This window comes from Lutra lutra, chromosome 2, assembly GCF_902655055.1.
Source record: "Lutra lutra chromosome 2, mLutLut1.2, whole genome shotgun sequence".
Lineage (NCBI taxonomy): Eukaryota > Metazoa > Chordata > Mammalia > Carnivora > Mustelidae > Lutra > Lutra lutra.
The window spans coordinates 150,478,604-150,499,775 of NC_062279.1; positions in this window are offsets into that span (position 1 = coordinate 150,478,604).

The following is a 21,172-nucleotide window of genomic DNA, read 5'->3' on the forward strand; positions in this document are numbered from 1 at the left end:
TTCCAACAAGCAAGATGATATTATAAAGTGTTATCTTAACCTTGGGATAGCATTTCCCAAAAGTGTGTTCTTGGGGATACTAGTCCCATGAATTGCTACTCAAATGAAGTTTAAAGTGACTATATCTATCCTACATTTGCAAAGCAACCGTGACCTTGAGCACAGCATACTCTGAGAAATACTGAAGAAAACAATCTCTTTGGACTTTTTAAACTCCAAATTGCCCAAACTTGTTTAACCAAAGAACCCTTTTCCAAGTATTCTTTACTGATATTGTATAGAACTAAGGTTGCATAAAACATTATGTCAGAAACTCTACTTTTAAACTAAAAAATTCCAAGAGAGAAATTTTAGAAGTATTTAAGACAGTTTTCCAATACTTAGATCCTTATTGTAGAAAAGTTCTCATGAAAAAGGCCTAAATTCTCCTACATATATTAAGAGTTCAGTCTTACTATATAAAAATGCTTTTACTCAGAATGTACTTAAGGATGTCCCAGTGCCTTGGATATTGTTACTAAAATAAATAAATTAGTACCATAAGAACATGAATTAGCTGCTCAAGCATAATGTTTGAAGCTATAGCCTAGATTCAAACAAATCTGATTTTCACTTGTAGTCAAGTTTATGACTTTGGACAAATCATTTAAATCCTTTGAGTTTCCATTTCCTCCTCTATAAAATAGAGATTATAGTAATAGTACTTACTTCATGGGGTTATTATAAAGCTTATCAATAATACATATACAGGGGTGTCTGGCTGGCTCAGTTGGTAGAGCATACAAACTCGTCATCTCAGGAATGTGAACTCGAGCCCCAAGTTGGGTGTAGAGATTACTTAAAATCTTAAGGGATACCTGGGTGTTGTGGTGGGTTAAAGTGCCTGACTCTTAGTTTCACCTCAGGTCATGCTCTGAGGTTTGGAATTAAGCCTGTGGGGCTCCATGCTCAGCGAGGAGTCTGCTTGTCCCTCTCCCTCTGCTCCTCCCTGACCTCAAATAAATAAAATCTTTAAAAAAGAGTAAAAAAATAAAATAAAATCTTAAAAAGAAAATATATATACAGTACTTAGGACTCTATATATCTGTTATTGAAGTGTCTCATTTTGATATCAGGAAAGCCCATTAGAATATAAATATTCAAATGAAGTTTGCCAAAAAGCAGTCACCATGGCAAGCTACACAGTTAAGTCAATGATGCCAATATTTTTCAAATATCTTTTTTAGAAGGTGAGCAAAGGGAAGAAATAAGTTTGCTTGCTAAATGTGGAAAAATTAAAGTTGATGTGATATGTAAGAAACATTCTCCTAACAACACAATTAAATAAATTCAATGAAACTTGTGATATAGGCTCTGTTTACACAAAGCCATAGATTAATACTACACATTGTGTGATGACTAATTTTCAAAAACTGAGGTTTCCTAGAAAAGAAATTCTACCTCAAGATGGCAACAAAGAAATCCTGTCTGTTTCTAGTCTGCAAGTCCACCCTACAAATTTCAGACTTACCAGTCTCCCACAATCACGTGAGCCAATTCTTTAAAAATCAGTCTTTGTCTCTCTCTCCATCTCCTCTACATGGGCGTGCGCACGCACACACGAACACTAGTGGTTCTGTTTCTCTGGAGAACCCCAACAGATACATGCTATAAGGGATATAAGATGAATTATGACTTCATTGGATTAGCAGTACACTTTCTTTGCAAATAAAATAATCTGAAAATTTCTCCTTTTTTGAATGCCCATCATGAACCAGATACCTTATGAGGAACTTGGATGTATATCATCGGACTTCATCCTTATAATGATCCAAATAGACTTAAAATTTTGTAAATTGCTGTATAGAACATAAAGTAGAAAAAAATTAAGCAAGAAATAGTAAAAAAAAAAAAAAGGAAAAGATGGGTAATTCTGAAAATCTGTTGTCATTTTGAGAAAACATTTGGAGTTATCTTGGCTAAGCCTCATTAGGTTTTTCCAAAGATTGTTTAGTTTTTAGATAATGGAATGAAGTATACCTTTTCCTAATTACTCAGCCCTCCACTATTCCATGGTAAATACACAAAAATTATTCAAGGATATATACTGGGAAATTATGGACTAGATTGAGAGGCATTGAGCATAGGTATGCCTTCAGCTCTACTTATTACTAGTTTGAAGGCCTTGGGTAAGTCTCAGTGCCTCAGTTTCATTACTCATAAAATGGAAATAAGAATGAGCACCTCATAAGATTCCTGTGAAGATCAAACTAAATACCAGTAGCTAAAGAACTCTGCAAACTATACAGGATGCTCAAGCCCTTGTTTGTGTTAATTTGATTATTATATTTTCTGCTGTCTGACAGTTTATTTATTATAGTAGACATGGACTTGCAAAGAAGCTAAATTTCTGAGTCTATCGGTTTTGTAGACTATAAACTCTATGAAGCCCTCCCAACACACAACCAAAGACTTTCAGAAGTGAACACTCTGTCTTTAAAAATAAATGGAACTTTGAGAAAGGAAAACTGCAGTCACTGTAATTGAACTCCTAGTGAATGGAATCAGTTGTCCATTCGAAACAGCTCAGTAACTGGAAGGTGGATATAACGAAATTATCCAGAATGTAAAGCAAATATTTCAGGAGATACCCCCCTCCCAAAAAAGAAGAAGAAGAAAAGAAATAGGGTTTAAGAAACATGGAGAATACATTGAAAAGGTACAACATTCAACAGGAGTTGGCAAAGGACAGGGTAGAGAAGATATAGAAGTGATATTCTGCAAGGCAATGCCTGAGGATTTTCCAAATTAATGAAGGGCATTAATGTGCATAGAGAAAACACACTGCACTAAAGGGAATGATAGAATTGTGGTAAAACTTTGTAACCTACCAAAGACAAAAAAAAAAAAAATGGTTTGCATGTTATAGTCTATTTGCTAATCACTATTTATTTACTTGTAATCAGGAGAATAAGTGCAAAATAATAATATGCCATAGCAATACATTTAATTGCTATTTTTAAAGCATTTGGAGTTTTTCTTGTGTTTCTCTCTCTCTGAATCAGGCCAATTCATTACCTGCTGGAACTCATACCACAAAGCATTTTTGCCAACTATTTATGTTCTTTTCTAACTTAGGTAAAGTAAATCCCATAGTTTCTCAGTGGGGTTAAGGTCAAGACTCGGAGGGGAGCCACTCCTTCCTAATTAGTTCCCCAGACTCCTCTCTTTTTTTTTCCCCTTTAAATGGCCACAACAGTTTAGAAAAATGTTTGGAGTCATAATCCTCCTGATAAATGAATCCTTGATCAAGCAGCTGGTTTCCAGAAGGGACTCCTTGCTGTGCTGCAATTATGCTGAATTTGAGCTCTGGTAGTTCAGGTCACAGCTGAAGTACTTGAGGGAAAAATACCTGTCTCGGAGCTCCACTGTGTGATACACTAAGCTAAGAGACTCCAGCTTCTTCTCTCCAAAGCCCGCCCTCAAAATATCCATTTTTCTTGCAAGCAAATGAGAAAAATACCTACTAATATGAGTGCATGTGAAGATCCTCTACTGGTGACTGAAGCTGGGGGAAGATGTGTGTTTTTGGAGATAATGGCATTCCAATACCTTATCCTAAAAATCTTGAAAATAATTTTCTATTTAGATAATGCACTTAATTTTTGAGCTACTGAATAGTGATCTATTGATATTGGTAGCATAATAACTATTAGCAGCACCATGTATCTGCTGAGAGTTTCTAGATTTAAGTCATTCTGAAGGTAAATGTTTATAAAAACAAAGTTATAGCTCAGACTAAGAAAAGAAGGTACAGAAAATTACAGAGGGTGACATCTTAAACAGTATAAACAATGATACTCACACACACACACACACACACACACACACACACGTGCATGAACACACAAATGCACACAGAATTTTTACCTGAGCACATGCTGAATGAATTTGAGCTCCAGTAACGTATTTTCCATAATTCTTATGGATTTATTTTCCCTCTCTGACTCTCCTAGAATAACAAAATTCCTGTCTTTGTGTTCCATGTGAAAGTACAATCCTACCTTCTTTTGGTACCATCAATAATAAAAACTTCAGAGTTGATTCGTTTTTGCCAAGAGACTACTCTGCTGTCAGTGTCTCTAATAAGAAACATACCTTTCCATGAGACTGCTAAGACTCCACCCTTACCTTAATTACAACAATAAATAAAATCTGTCTATCAATAAATTTTATCTATCTATCTATCTATCTATCTATCTATCCTTCTGGTGAAAAAAAAACCTCAGAGGCATTTTAGAAGACAATGGACTCACTATGTGAAAAGAGATGATGATCACGCATACTTATTTAAAAAACAAGAGGCTCATGGAAGAGGTTCGCAACATATAAAATAGAGAAACAATTAATAACAAGAATAAATAAAGAATCCCTACTCTATTACTTTTCTAGGAACATCATAAAAAATTGCCCAACAGAAATGTATTGTCTCACCGTTCTGAAACCCGGAAGTCCAAAACCAAACTGTCCATAGAGCTGCACTCCCTCAAAGACTCTAGTGCAGAAAACTTTTCCACTTCTGTTTCTGGTGGCTCTAGGCAGTCCTTGGCTTGTGGCTGCATGATACAGAGAGAAAGAAAATAAGGCCATGTAAAGAGTCCAACTTCCTCTTATGTATGCCTCTTAGAATGACACTTGCCATTAGTTTTAGAACTTACCTAGATAATCTAGAATGATTTCATCTTGAGATCCTTAACTTAATAACATCCGTAAAGATATATTTCAAACAATGTCACATTTACAGGTCTCAGAGCTTAGAATATGGACATATTTTTTAGGTGCCACCTACCACACCTATCAGTTAGACTCTAGTTAAAATAGTTCTATAGGGGCACCTGGGTGGTTCAGATGGATAAGTGCTTGACCTCAGCTCAGGTCATTATCTCAGGGTCCTGGGATCAAGCCCCAAATTGGGCTTCCTGCTCAGTGGGGAGTCTGCTTCTCCCTTTGCCTCTCCCTCTGCTCGAGTTCTCTCAAATGAATAAATAAAATCTTAAAAGAAATAGTTCTAGGGGCACCTGAGTGGCTCAGTGGGTTAAGCCTCTGCCTTCGGCTCAGGTCATGATCTCAGGGCCCTGGGATCAAGCCCCACATCGGGCTCCCTGCTTAGCAGGAGGCCTGCTTCTCCCTCTCCCACTCCTACTGCTTATGTTCCCTCTCTCGCTGTATCTCTCTCTGTCAAATAAATAAATAAAATCTTTAAAAAAAATTTAAAAATAAAAAAATCTTTTTTTTTAAAGAAATACCGTATTTTTTGTATGTTGATCTTATAATCAGCAAACTTAATGAACTATAAGTTTGTTAGAATATTTTAGTACTCTAAGTGTTTTAGTACTAGAAGCTTATTAGAATGTTTCCCTGACTTTTCAATACAGTTGATCATATAATCTACAGAGACAGTTTTGTCTCTTCCTTTTCAATGTTTATTCCACTTGAAGTATTGAATAGTAAGCATTCTTGTTTATTCCCAACTTAGGAATGTTTCAATAGTTTTGCCATTAAGTGCGATGAAGGTTGTAAGAATTTTGAAGATTTTGAGTTTTTTTAAACAGAATATGTAAGTTCCCTCTATTCCTCATTTTCTAAGAGTCTTTTTTAAATCCTTAATATGGACTCTTGCTGAATGCACTTTTTATCTAAGAGTGAAAGATATTAATTCATTTGTCTTTTCAAGACCTGAAGTCACTTATGCCATAGTTTCAGCTCGGTGTCTTTAATTTTCTGATTCAATGTGGACGACTGAGCCACCTAAGCACCCCTATTTATTTTTTTGGAGAAAGAGTGCTTGGGGGAGGTAAAGGGAGAGGGAGAGGGAAATCAGACTCCCTGTGGAGCACAGAGCCTGATCTCCCAACACAAAGATGAAGACCTGAGCAGAAACCAAGAGTCAAATGCTTAACTGACTGAGCCACCTAGTCACCCCTGCTAATGGTATTTCTAAAGACCAGCTAAATCAAGTAAAAAGTATAATTTTAAAAAAGAAACCATTCACAAGCAAACACAAAAATTACAAAGGTAAAGAGGAACAGAAAGTGTTCAAAAATTTTGTTGAGAATATTATAATACATCATTGAAGAAATAAAATGAAGATATACACTATATTCATGGGTAGAAAGACTCAAAAATTTGGAAAAGTTGTTACTGTAAAGTGGACCCAAATCTACATAAATTCTACCCCATTTCAATTAATTTCCAACAGGTTTTCATGTGGTACTTGACAGGACAATCCTAAAATTTGGTAGTCAAGTAATTTTGAAAAAGAAAAACAAGTTAAGCAGACAGTGAGGAGATAAAGGTGCCAATGGGACAGAATAGAGAACCCAGAAACAGACTCATACATACACTAAAGCATAGTACTTTAAGTTGCAAGTAAAGGATAAATTACCTAGTAATTGGCACTTGGACTACCGAATATTCATTAAGAAAGAAAAATGTGTTCTGTCTTACACTATAAATAAAAATAATTTACAGATAGAAAAATCAAACGTTAGGGTGCCTGGGTGGCTCAGTGGGTTAAAGCCTCAGCTCAGGTCATGATCCCAGGACCCTGGGATCGAGGTCTGCATCAGGCTCTCTGCTCAGCAGGGAGCCTGCTTCCTCCTCTCGCTCTCTGCCTGCCTCTCTACCTACTTGTGATCTCTGTCAACTAAATTTAAAAAAAAAATCTAAAAAATAAATAAATAAAAAATTTTAAGGAAAAAAGAAAAATCAAACTTTATAGTATTTTACACAAAAAAGTATAGAACATATGACTTAAGTAGGGAAGGACCTCTTAGGAGTAAAAACAAAATGATGAAGGAAAGCTTTAACGCTCTCCTTAAATTAAAAAAAAAAAAAAAAAAAACTTTAGTTCATTAAAAAACACTGTAAACAGGGGCACCGGGGTGGCTCAAAGTCGGTTAAGCATACTGATCTCAATTTTGGCCCAGGTCATGATCTTGAAATCCTGGGATCAAGCCCATGTCAAGGTCCCTCTGCTCAGAGAGGAGTCTGCTTGTCTCCCTTTGCCCCTCCTCCTGTTCTCTCTCTCTCTCTATCAAATAAATAAATAATTCTTAAAAAAAAAAAAAACTGTAAACAAAGTTAAAAGACAAGCAATGAGGGAAGAGCTATGCCACTTATATAACTGATAAAATTCAACCCATCAATTTAGCTTAAACTGGGTCTCCAACCTTAGTGCTCTTAGGCACATGGAAAAAACAAAAACAAATCATTTCTGGAGGTGGACACCCATACTCTATGCCACAAAAAATCTCCACAATTAGTTTTCCAAGAAAAATAAACAATTCATAAAGATATCTTGCAACACAAAGAAATAGGCATTCTAAATGACAATCAGCTGAGAAAACAGGCAGCATAAACAGACCTACATGACTAATATAATGGAATTATTGATACAGATTATGAAGAAAATCTGCTTGGTATGTTTAAAGAGATAAAAGGTAAGCCTGAAAGCTTCAATTTATTTGCAGGAAGAGGAATTTATTAAAAATAGCATAGCAGATATAAAAAAAAATCAAATGATATTTCTTAACCTGAAAATTAAAATAATTGAGATTAAAAACACAAGGAGATTTGACACAGATGATAAAAGAATTTGTGAATTAGGGAATAGTCCAGATGACAGTATTAAGGATGCAACACAGAAAGGAAAAAATAAAGCATATTAAGTAAAAGTAGAGAAACATATAGGATAAAGTGAAGAGATCTATCAGGAATCTACTCTGAGTCCAGAACACAATGAAGAGGAAACAAGGATGGATGCTATGAGGGGAGAGTTGTGGTGATAAAGGGGGGGAAGAATTTTCTAAAAACTGATGCATAACATTCATTTACTGATTCAAGAATCATAGTGAATCTTAAACAAGTTAAATAAAAATAAATTCACACCCCAATGCATCCTGTGGAAATACAGAACTTCAAAGACAAAGAGAGGATCTGCAAGTTATCACTGAAGGAGTAGTATATTGACCCCTGACTTCTCAAGACCCACAGCTAAAGTCAGAAGACTGGGGAATGGAATCTTTAACGCTCTACAAGAGAATAACTATCCTTCTGGATTTCTATATACAGAGAAAATATTGCACAGGGAAAAAGATAAAATTAAGATATTTTCAGGCTAATAAAACTGGTTAACCACCATTAGATGCAACCTAAAGAAAATTTTAAGGACTACACTTTAAGCAGGAAAAATGATCCCACAGGGACTGACATGGAAGAAAAACAAAGAATGTGATAACTACGTGGGTAAAAAAAAAAATGGACATTGAATATATAATCATAATAATCATTATCATAGCTTCTAGGATTTAAAAGGGTAGGATTAAAATACATCACAATAATAGCATATAAGCCAGGGAAAGAAAGGTATGAATAGAGTAAAGTGGTGTCAAATCATGATGAAGTAGCACTTATCCCAGGAATATAAGGTTGGTTTGACACCATAAAATTAAGTACTATCATATACTGCATTTAAAGATTAAAGGATACAAAGTATGACCATCTCAATTGATGGAGAAAAGGATTTCAATTCAGAAGAATTCAACATCCTTTCCTGGTTAAAAAATATCCTTTAGGGGTGCTTGGCTGGCTCAGTTGGAAGAACATGTGACTCTTGATCTTAGGGTCATGAGTTTGAGCCCCACATTGGGTGTAGAGATTACTAAAATAAATAAATGAATAAATAAATAAAATTGAAAAATAAACAAAAATTTAAAATTTAAAAAAATCCTTTAAGCAAACCAGAAATAAAAAGGACTCTCCTATGTTGTTAAAGGAATTTATAGAAAGCCTACAGCAAATATTACACTTAGTGTTAAAATATTGAAAGTTTCTATTTGAGGTTGGTAAGAGGATTCCCTCTATCACAGGTATTCATTGCTATACTGGCAATCTTACTTAAGAAACTTTTTTTTTAAGATTTTATTTATTTATTTGACAGAGATCACAAGTAGGCAGAGAGACAGGCAGAGAGAGAGGGGAAAGCAGGCTCCCCGCTGAGCAGAGAGCCGGATACCAGGCTAGATCCCAGGACCCTGAGATCATGGCTGAGCTGAAGGCAGAGGCTTAACCCACTGAGCCACTCAGGTGCCCCAAGAAACTTTTTTTTAAAGATTTTTTCAAATTTTTCTATTTAAAAGAGAGAGACAGAGAGACAGCACACAGGGGGAAGAGCAGACTGGGAGAAGCAGACACAGGGCTCCATCCCAGACCCCAAGATCATGACCTGAGCTGAAGGTAAATACTTAACTGAGTCACCCAGGCACCTCTAACTTAAGATATTTCACTATGAACTTTAACAACAAATGTATGCTATTTATGTTTTTATGTAAAATCTCAAGATACAAAATACAAAATTTTTAATTCTTGGCTTAATTTTTAGTGCCCCAACACATTCATATTCTAACCCATTAATGAGTTGTGACCTGGTATTCCAGCTACTGTTGCTGCATAACAAATCACCTCAAACTGGTGGCAGGAAACAAGCGCCATTTTATTATATTTAGGGTTTCTGTTGGTCAAGAATTTGGGCAGAGCACAGCAGGGGGGTGGTTCTCTCTGTTTTGCAATGCCTGGGGCTACAGCTGGGAAGAATCAAATGGCTGAGAATGACCTAAAGGCCTCGGGTCTGGAGTCATCGGCAGGCTTCTTCATTCAATGCCTGGATCCTATGCAAGGATGACCTGAAGACTTGGCTCAGCTGGGGCTGTCATGGGAGCATCTCCTTGCAGCTTCTCACTGTGTCTTGGGCTCCTCATGGGATGGTGGCTGTGTTCCCAGGGGGAGCATCTTGAGAAGGTGTGACCAGAAAGCATGCATTCCCAAACACCTAGGCAGAAGCTGCAAAGCTTCTTCTGGTGAAGCCTCAGAAGTCATAGGATGTCACTTGTGCTGTATGTGACTGGTTGCAGCAGGTCACTAAATCAGGCCTATATTCCAGGAAGGGGGAATTATACTCCATGTATCCACAGAGGAGTGAGTGGCAAGCACAGGCTGCAGGAGAGTACCTAGACTAGGAGACATTGTTGCCACTCTTTTTGCAAGATAGGAGCTAAAATATCCACAGTCTGAAAAACACTTGTCTACTGAATAATGGTGTATTTACACAACCCATCTGGAGTTGAATTGTTTACCTCCACCAAAAAAAAAAAAAAAAAAAAAAAAAAAAATGTCCTAACCATCCAGCTCCCTGCCTCCTCTGCCGCACCTGTTAATGTGGCCTTGTTTGGAGACAGGTTCTTTGCAGATGTCCTCAAGTTAAAAAGAGGTCATTGGTGTGGGGCTTTCGTCTAATAAAACTGGGGTTCTTATAAGAAGAGGAGAGAGCAAAGACAGAACGCCATGTGAAGATACTGAGAACAGAGAGTGGAGGAGGCCACCTGAAGACAGAGGCAGAGATTAGAGTGATCGTGCTGTAAACCAAGGAATGTCTGGAGCTGGAAGAGGCAAGGGAAGATTCTCCCCTGGAGCCTCCAAAGAGAGTGTGACCCTGGAAACACCTTGATTTTGGACTTCTCACCTCCAGAACCGTGAGAGAATAAATTCCTTTTGTTTTAAGCCCTCAGTTTGTGCTTCTTTGTTAGAGCAGCCCTGGGAAACTAACATAGAACCCCTTCATTTTTTTTTTTTTAACATAAATAGGATATACACCATTCTACGTTTTGCTTTTTTCACTTGTAAGTGCTCATATTTAGTCAGACTTAAATGTAAGTTTGGCTTTGCTTCTTCCTAACATTTTCTTCATCTAAAGACATAAATATTGTTACCAGTTCACTTCCTGAACATTTTTACCTGATAAAAACACTGGATTCTCCTTTCTATGCCCATTTCTTTTCTCTATTGATCTCTAACGGAATGTGTGAAATGGTTTTCCCTTGGTATTTTTCCTCTCCCCACTGCAATCATTAGCCAAATTTGTACAGTTGCATGTAACAAAATCAAGCTACTTTCTTGTCCCACTCAAGAGAAATCTTCATTATTTACCTCATCTTATATCATTTCAGCTAAGCCAATTCTACATGTTCTCTAAAGGACTACTGTTTACAACCCAACTTCTGGTACCAATATCCTAGTTAAGATTTTTTTTTAACCAATATATAATTGACACATAACATTATATTAGTATTGGGTGTAAAACAATATAGCCACAACATAAGTCTCATTATCATCCAGCACCTCACATAGCTACACTTATTTTTCTTGTGATGAAAACTTTTAAGATCTACTCTCTTATCAACTTTCAAAATATGGTATCATTAACTATAGTCACCATGCTGTACATTGCATCCCCAGTACTTAGTCAACTTATAACTGGAAATTTGTACATTTTGACACCCTTTACCTACCTTGTCCACCCCCACCCCCCACTTTGGGTGACCACTATAGATACTGTTCTCAGTATCTATGAGCTCCATTTCTTTTTTTTTCCTTTTGTTTCCTTTTAGATTCCATATTCCACATATAAGTATGAGATCACACAATATTTTTCTTTCTCTGTCTGACTTATTTCAATTGGCATAATGCCTTCCAGGTCCATCTATATTGTCACAAGTGGCAAGATTTCCTTCATTTATATGGCTGAGTAATATTCCATTATATGTATATATATATATATATATATATATATATACACACACACACCACATGTTCTTTATCCATTCATTCATCAATGGACACTTAGGTTGCTCCCACGTCTTAGTTATGATAAGTAATTCTGCAATGAATATGGGGCTGCATTTATTTTTTGAGTAAGTCTTTCCATTTTCTTCACATGAAAAAACCCAGAAATGGAAAACTCTTTTTTTTTTTTTTTAAGATTTTATTTATTTATTTACTTGACAGACAGAGATCACAAGCAGGCAGAGAAGCAGGCAGAGAGAGAGGAGGAAGCAGGCTCCCTGCTGAGCAGAGAGTCAGATGCGGGGCTTGATCCCAGGACCCTGGGATCATGACCTGAGCCGAAGGCAGAGGCTTTAACCCACTGGGCCACCCAGGTGCCCCAGAAAACTCTTTTGATTAAAATAGTAAAATGTGACTTGAACTAGACTTAATTATCAGGATACAGGAGTTTCCTATAGAATCAAAGAATGGAGTTGAAGCTCCCAGAACACTTTAAACAAGACCTAGAAATCCATACAGAAAAGAGAGTACTCTGCCTGTCTCTCATATTTATTTTTCTCTATGTATATAATGTATCCCACTCTAGTTGCCTGGTACTCTTTGCTTCCTTGTCTGGAAGACAGCCATGCCTCAGTTCCCAGGCTTACATTATTGTAATTCCAATTGCATGCACAGATGAATTCTCTCTCTCTGAATCCCAATTCCAAATTTCTCACTGTTCCAGTTGGGTCGAGGGATCTATTACAAGTCTAATCAATGAAAGCTGGGGGCTTCCATTAAGGACAAAGTCCTTGGTAGGGAAGGACACTAACCTGAGAAAGGGTGAGCAGAAGCTGTCTTGAATTGCATAGTCCATAGGGAACAACTTGGCAGAAATTCCTTCAGACTTTCTTATCCTTCAAATTTATATTTCAACCTCCTTTCTGCCCAGGCCCCTCCTGTTTGTCTTTTATAAGCAACACCCAGCTACCCTCTTTTCATTTGCCTTCTTCCTGATTTCCCTTAGAACTTTAGTTAGACTTCTCCTTCTCTATCCTCTGAGCTCTTGGCACCAGCCTATGCCTGCATATCTGGGTTGAGGGTGTTATGGGCAAGGTTGGGAAATGGGAGAGCATCACAGGAATCTCTGCATTACCCTAAAAGATAGCTCTATCCCTAAAAATGGTACTGTGGCGAACAACATTTCTCCTTCTATTATGTCTGTTTATTTACTAATGTTTATCCTCTCTCTTCCAAAAATGGTTACAGAAGCTCCTCTCATCTCTACATCTCCCCCTTCATTCCTCTTTCTGCACTTTTTCTTCTAGGACCATTTCTATGCAATGCTTAGCCTTGCATGCTTACACGTAGTCTTAAAGCGTACAGGAATCCCAGGGCCTGTTGACACTACCTAGTTCTTAACATTATTTTTTGTCCTGCCTATGAACTTCCAAGTTCATATTTTGGGAAGATATACATGAAGCCGTATGGTTTCTTGGACAGGATTCCTTGAAAACAGAGTTTGAGCCAGAGAATTGCATGCAAAAGGTTGATTGGTGAGTGCTCTAGCGAGATATTCCCAGAAGGAAGTCAGGATTGGACAGCATGAGGAGCTGACCTGAACACTGTTGCAATTGTGACTGAGGCCTCAGCCCACTCCAGTGGTTGCTCCGAAAGCTGGTGTGGCTCTTAAGAGCTGTCCCAATTGGAAAGAGGAGAGCCACATCTTTGTATTCTTAAATCAGCCAGTCGCTCACCATGAGACACTCTCTGGGAGAAGGGCATAACCTTGGCCAGAGCAGTCTCCTGCAGCCAAGGGCAGTCCTCTGTGAGCATTGAGGCCATGAGCTGCCAGAAGCTGCTGCCCCAGCCTCTGAGGAGGGGAGCGTTTTCTGTGAACAGAGGATTCGGGCAGACTCCAAGTAGCCACCACATATGGTGTCACAGAAAAGTCTGTGAACTACGAACCAGGAGATCTGGGCTTCAGTCCTGGCTTTACCAGTCCTAAGGCAAATCAGTCCATCTCTATGGACGCTGGGGGACACAATTATAAAATAAGAGGATTTTGGCACAGTTCACAGTTACTTGCTCCACTGCAATAAATCCCACATGTATGTAAAGAGGGGCAAAGAACATGGTTATAATAATGAAATTTTGAGAGGTGCTTAATAGGATGGATTTATAAGCCCCGATCAAAAAGAATTAGGTATATCTATATGTACCAATATGGAAAGCTCTTTAAGTAATACTATAAGGTCAAAGTTTGCATAAGAAGTATGGTATGATTCCATTTATATCTGCAATAAATCACATAAAACAAAATTATGTATGGAAATACAGTTGTTGGGGCGCCTGGGTGGCTCAGTGGGTTAAAGCCTCTGCCTTTGGCTCAGGTCATGATCCCAGGGTCCTGGGATCGATCCTTGCATTGGGCTCTCTGCTTGGCGGGGAGCCTGCTTCCTCCTCTCTCTCTGTCTGCCTCTCTGCCTACTTGTGATCTCTGTCAAATAAATAAATAAAATCTAAAAAAAAAAAAAAATTCACTTCTGGGCACCTGGGTGGCTCAGTGGGTTGGGCCTCTGCCTTCTGCTCAGGTAGTGATCTCAGGGTCCTGGGATCAAGCCCCGCATCGGGCTCTCTGCTCAGCAGGGAGACTGCTTCCCCCTCTCTCTCTGCCTGCCTCTCTGCCTACTTGTGATCTCTCTCTGGGTGTCAAATAAATAAATAAAATCTTTAAAAAAAATAAAGAAAGAAAATACACTTGTGTCTGGAAGGACTGATGCCAAAGTAACATCAGTAATCACCACTGGGAAGGTTCTAGGATTGAGGGAGATGAAGGGAGAGTAAACTATTTTACTTTATATAACATATATTTTTAGTAGTCATATATTACTAATGTAATTTGAAATAAAAATAGAAAAAGAACATGAAGTAGGTTAAAATAAGGTGGCTGAATGTGAGCCTTGAGATTCCAACTCTGACATTCCATGATTTTAAGGCCACTTGTCCATGTTTATTTTACCTCCACCCATTGGACAGCAATCCACCCAAATACTGGTAATCCTAACAAGACAGAGTTGACCCTGGCAGCAGATTCAGCCAGAAGTGATAAGGCAAGATGAGAAACCAGAAATAGAAATATTCTCAAAAGTAACCACCTCTCAAATTTAAGCATATTTGCTCAGGAAAACTTAAGAACCATGTGACTGGTAAGTACTCCATGCTTAACTCTAGTCTTCATTCAGTATGAAACAATGGCAAGAGTTATTAAAACTGGAACAGCTTCAAGTAGGATGTTGGCTGATCCACACATGTCTTGAAGAAAGGATTCTGACTTCTCATACAGAAAGGAAAGTTAGCCTCCCAAGATGCGATTCCTATCTTAGTAATCACAATCTTTAAATATGTATAAATTATTATCATAAAGCATTCTTGATTTCCACCACTTTGAAAATGAGCTGTTGAAACTCTGAGATTAAAATAACTGCTTTATGTCATCCCTTAAATACTTTAAAATTAAAATCTTTTGAAGAAAGAGTCTATGCACCCACCAAATAATGTTTATAATTTAGAAATGCTAAACGTCTTCTAACACTTACACATGCACAGTGTTGAAATTCACCTTTAGCTACTTTGATCATGTACAGAACATCCTAATACACTCAGAAATTTAGTCGAAGAAGGGATGACTGTCTTCACTCTTTCTGCCAGAATGGGGAACATTTTTGGGGGCAGAGGGAAGGCTCCCCAAAGTGAAGAAAAGGGTCAGACCCAATTAAAACTGCAAAGGAAACTTCGAAAGGACGAATGCCATTAGCCCAAACTGGAATGTGGCCAAAACACGGCGTAATACTTCAACTCTTAGAAAAAGTCCCAGGGGGATATTTAACAACTGCAGGTGGCCAAATGCCTTCTCATAAGTCTCATCAGAAAAGTCACTTATGGCAACAATATTCACCAAGTAAAACATATTATTTGAGAAACTGCATATTCAAGCACTATGTTTAAATTCTGACATTGACAAGGTTATCAATTGAAACTACTTCTCCAAAGGACAACTAGAGAATTGAGCTGCTTCTGTTAAGAAGCAAGGCTAGAACATAGGAAACAATTGTTATTTAAATCTAACATCGGACTTCCTTAAATGAAACACCAATCATCATTTTGTCCAATAAACTGAGCCTTTATGCTTTTTTTTTAAATTTTCCTTCTAGGTTTTAGAGGTCCTCAGGATATTTTTAACTAAGATTGTATTCCCCACAATATTTTCTCATTATATGTTTATTTTATACGACTTTAACCAAGTTTATAGTTTCCATAATGTCCATAAGAAGGAGCTTAACTAGTTTTGAAAAAAAATGTATCAGTTCATACTGTAAAACATTAATATGATGCACCTTCTTATATCCTTCTTAATTTATCTTTCTTTTTTATCTCTTTAATTTCTTTATTTCCTTTTAAGCAACCACCCCCTCTTTTCCTCCCTTATCTCCTTCCCTCTCTCCTAAGGTTGCCAGAGAAACATTCTGTGAACTGTGATAGAAAGGCTGTGGAAAATGCAAGCCTGTTAAGTGACATAACACATCCATTCTTGAATGTTGCAAAGAATATTATGCGAGCAAAGGCACATAGTGAAACCTGAAAAAGGTTCCGTTTTAAAATGCTGAATGCTTGAGAGTTCTGCTTTTACCTGCTGTGATTTAAAAGGCTAGAGGCCTCATTTTGAGCCACTAAAATTCAAAGTGACAGAAACCTACAAATTTTTATTGCTGTGCATTTAATAAAATTTACATTTACAAGCTGTCAGTTTGAAATGTTGAATAACGGGTACTTTCGCATTCAGAGGAGCAGATTTGGTTGTACTGGGGGTTCATTACTACCTACTTACACGTTCTTGAAATGCTCAGAATAATCCTTCAATCTATGACTTTTGATATCTCTTAATTCAACACTGCACAAAAACACCATTGAGCTTTGCAGTAAGGTCAACAAAAGGAATTTATTGTGCTCCCATAAAGCAAGGCGTAATTAAGAGCCCCCTTTCTGCTTGTTTTAATGTGCTAATACGAGAACATTAGAACCAACCAACAGCCAATTGCTAGGTGTCTGCAACAGCTGCCTAGGTTTTTGGTAATTTACTTACTCAATTATGTCGACTCTCTTAAATCCACAACACTGGTGGGTGGTAAGGTAGAGGGATAATAAAAAAACATAGAGTAGGAAACGCCTTTAATGCATGTTTTATGTGCATCTTGGGTAACATTTTTTGTTTGTTTGCTTTTGAGAACAAGAATTAAAGATTGTAACTTTAGGAAATTCAGCACAGGAATAACCGTGCATGGGTTTAAGACACCTCTAAAAATTATGACATGTCTAATAATCCTATGATTATGTGGTCTGTTCTGAAAAAGAATATTAAACCAAATGTTTGACTCAGTATTACAAAAACAGATTATCTAATGGCTTCCAAGGGGGAAATATGAGAAAGACCATTCATAAAGTTCCTTAATAGTAATAAATTACACACACTTCCTTATTCTCCACGTAAATGGAAAAACAAAGAGAGACTCTGAGAGAGAGGATGTGTTCTCACACTTTTATAAGAGCCACACTGTAATATAGTCTTTTAAAATCGTTTGCTATCAATATGAATCTGATATTCTTTCAAAGCAAGCCCCAGGAAAATGCACATTATGCTTGTGAAGTATCTCATTTTTTTAACATTCAAAGAAGCCTTGAATGCCAACTTTAACGTCCTCTTTTTTTTTTTTTTTTAAAGAATGTATTTCCATTATAAACAAGTCAAAACAAACTAGCGGGAAAAGGCCCAAAGTGTAAAATTCATCCAGATTTTCCTTGGCATTATTCAAATTTTTTAAAAATTGAATTATTGAACTAAATGGAAATCACTGACAACAATGGAAATTCAAATGACCTCATTTTAAATTTTATTTAAATTATCTCTATAATTGTGGCATCTGTATAAAAGGACACATCTTTATATGTTGATATAAATTGATGCTTGGAGGAAAAAAGTTAAGTAATTTTCTTCAAATGCCAAAATTTACCTAGTATGCATGATCTATTTTCTTTTCAATTTAAGTTCCACAAAATGTCTTTGATAAATCAAATAATCTTCATGTTACAGTTCAGAAATTGTAAAAGAAATTCCAAATACCCACCTACTAGTTTTGATTGCATATTAGATATCCTTAAGCTTTCCTCCCTGGAACTTTGCCTTCTCTCTTAGACAAGGAGACATAATTTTAAAAGAAGAAAGAAGAAAAAATACCATATTTTAGTCATTGTGTTTAAAATCATTTTTATCTTTTGATTCAAAGAGAACATTTTTTCATTTTGGTCTCAAAGGAATTTAAGGTATAAAACATTATACTCAATTAAGTCCTATACAATATTATGTTCAGTAATGCAGGTAACTTGCTAAATTTTCAAAAGGAATTTATGCCTCATTTTTCTCTTTAGTTGCCAGCAGTGAATTAAACAGTTTGGAAGGGAGCATATGAGACTTGTTTTTAAAATGAAAAGTGAAACCTGAAAATGGCTGGGAGGCTACAAAATGACAGATGAATGTGTAAAAGTCATCTTTTCTCTCTTTTATTTTCCTAATAATGAAGCCACTGAGTTAGAGGGACCCACTGAATTTTCACTGTGCAAAGATCACTGAACTAGCCTTTGTCTGAATTCTGTAGGTCCAACTGAGCCACTCAATTCTGTGCTGATAAGTCCGTTCTGGAAGATTACACCTTATTCAGAAAACATAAACGACTATCATATCTCTAACAGAGCAAAAGAATTTCACCTCTCAAAACAAAAAACAAAAAAAACAAAAACCTGACAGTATAATAATTTCATGGTAAACACAGCAAGTGACACATCTAAATGTGCCAAAGAACTCACTTATCACAGTTTCGAGTTTTTAAAAAAAGATATTTTGCCCTCATTCATCAACTCAGGGCAAGCTTAGGCTGAACAGGAATACTTAAATGCTGTCTCTTCCTCAGACACTTAGTTTCAATGTTTGCTAAAATGCTAGGGTTATTGGTGTAATGTATGCATTGAATATATTCAGTCTATTTTAGTTGACTGGTTGCCTTCAGATAACTGAACTCTTAGTAACAAAAATAACACCAATGTTAATATAATTGTATTTACTAACCTCTTGCCACACCGTCCTGCCTGGCGTAAGTGTTGAAATTGCAAGTCAGACGGCGCTGAGCAGCAATCTTCAAGAAAATTGCTTTAAATTGGCCTTCATTAGTGCTCACAGCACTGAAAAACAAATCCAAGTACATGCCTTATGGAAGGTAAGTCAGTAGCAATAGCTCCCTATTAAAAAGGCAGCACATTAACCTGCGCAACCAGCATCGACCACATTCTATAAATACTATTAAATAAAGAATATTTAACCACAAAATAATTTCGCTATTTCTAAGGACTGGGACAATTATGACCAAATTTAAAATTCCAACATTCAATGGTGTGTATGTTAATTCCAGTTTACTCTTTTTCCATTTAGAGAATTGGATATTGCAACTGAAATGTTGAATTTCCTTTACATGGTATTGTTGCTGGGTTATAAAAAATCAGTACCACACCGTAGCAAAGAACAAAGAAACTAAACCTTTCAGAGGATATTCAAACTTATTTAGATACCAAACGCGAGAAGAAAATATATTTCAAAGTGAAGAAAAAATTCTTGTGTTTCATAGCTTTGGTTTGAAGAGCATGCTGTTTCTTGACATCTGCATAGTAAAAGGGAGTTTAATTTCCTTGGTCAACTATCCTTTCTGAAAATCCTGCATTGGCAGACTTGGAAATGGAAGGAATTTTTCCCGGGGATTAATTCGCAGCTCTTCTTAACACTCAAAAAGCTGAATATCTTCAGTACACAAGCCAGAGAATTTGGCGCTTGGAGTTACACTTTTTAGCAAACAAATGTTAAAGAAAAATGTTTCCAACAGAAAGAGGCCATGTAAAGTCTGTCAGATATATGAAATGCTCAGCTACGAAACCGCTATACATATTAATTCTTCCACTTGAGCTCTCTCTGCTTTACAACTTGAAAAGATTCCAGCATTTCATCCTTTATATTGGCATTTCCATTTCTGAATCTTACCACTGGTTTTGTTCCAAAAAATAACATTTCAAAACAGAACAGTAAAGTAAAACATTTTAGGCCTAGCAAATAAGACCACCTTCTGGAAAGCCAGGTAATTTTTCTCAAAGTCTAAGTTCATAGCCAATTCTTCCATTTCAACTTGAACCATTCAATTTAGTAAACATTTTTTTTTTAAGCACAAGTTTCTGTGAATTCATGTCTGTTCAGTGAAACATGGCTATTCATATCAATGGAGGGAGTAGCTTAGAGTAGTGGCTAAAATTTGGATGTTAAAGTCAACTGATCCTTGTTCCACTCTTTACTATCCATACCACTGTAAGGAAGTTAATTACACTTTCCAAGTCTCCACCTTCTCATCTGCTAAGTGGGGATAATATCAAAGATTATCATAAGAGGAAATAATGTTTGTAAGGCATCTAGCATAGTGGTTAGCACATGGGAAGCTCTCCAAAATGATAGTTATCTCCCTGCTCGACTTGATCATATTAAAAAATTAAATAGAACAGTTTTAGACCAAAATGGTCAGTTACATCTTGTAAAACTTTATCAGTCCTCAGCTCAAATTTCAATTGATCCCACGCAGACTGCTTATATCCACCAGATAAAATGTGAAAACCTGGATCATTTATAAAATACTCCTCCCCTCTCCAGACACACACAAATGTCAAGTGTTTCCCTCCAAAATATCTGGTTATATGTTTCTGTAAACAGGGCTTAAAGTGACAAATAACATTTTTCACATTTCTTCAAAGCCTTTGCCATCTTAAAAATAATTGTGCTGTCTTCCTTCTTATGTCATTTGCATGTAAACCAAATTGTATTTTAAGTATTTATTTCAAGATTTATCTTGAAGCTGACTTTGAAATTTCTTCCCATTGTCCACCATCAAGTAGAATTCTCAAGCCTTGTTCTTTATTCTAGTTCTCCATTCAAACAAGCTACTGTTTTGGGGGAGAGTCCTGATTAAAAACAAAACAAAACAAAACTCTGTGTGTGTGTGTGTGTGTGTGTGTGTGTGTGTGTATTTGGAAAGTAAGGGTATATAGTGGGTTTTTTTTTCCCCATTCTCTTGCATACACAAACTATGCTTTTTCAAGTAATATGAACTAACTTACTTACATTGCAACACCTATCAGGACCCAAGATTATTTTTATGCCAATCTACCTGTTCTTTACTGAGCAACTCATTTCTAGATCTCTAATTATCTTATGAAAATTATTTTGTTTTATGGTTACAAATAAAGGAGTAGAGAAACCCACGATAAAAATCTTAGGTGGCTTATCTGCATGGAGTGTGACAATTATTTCAAGCTCATTTGCTTTAAAGAAGGGAACTGGATACCCTGTTCAGGGGCTAGGGCAGCTTCAATTTAGGCTTCCTGTCTGTAAGGTAAA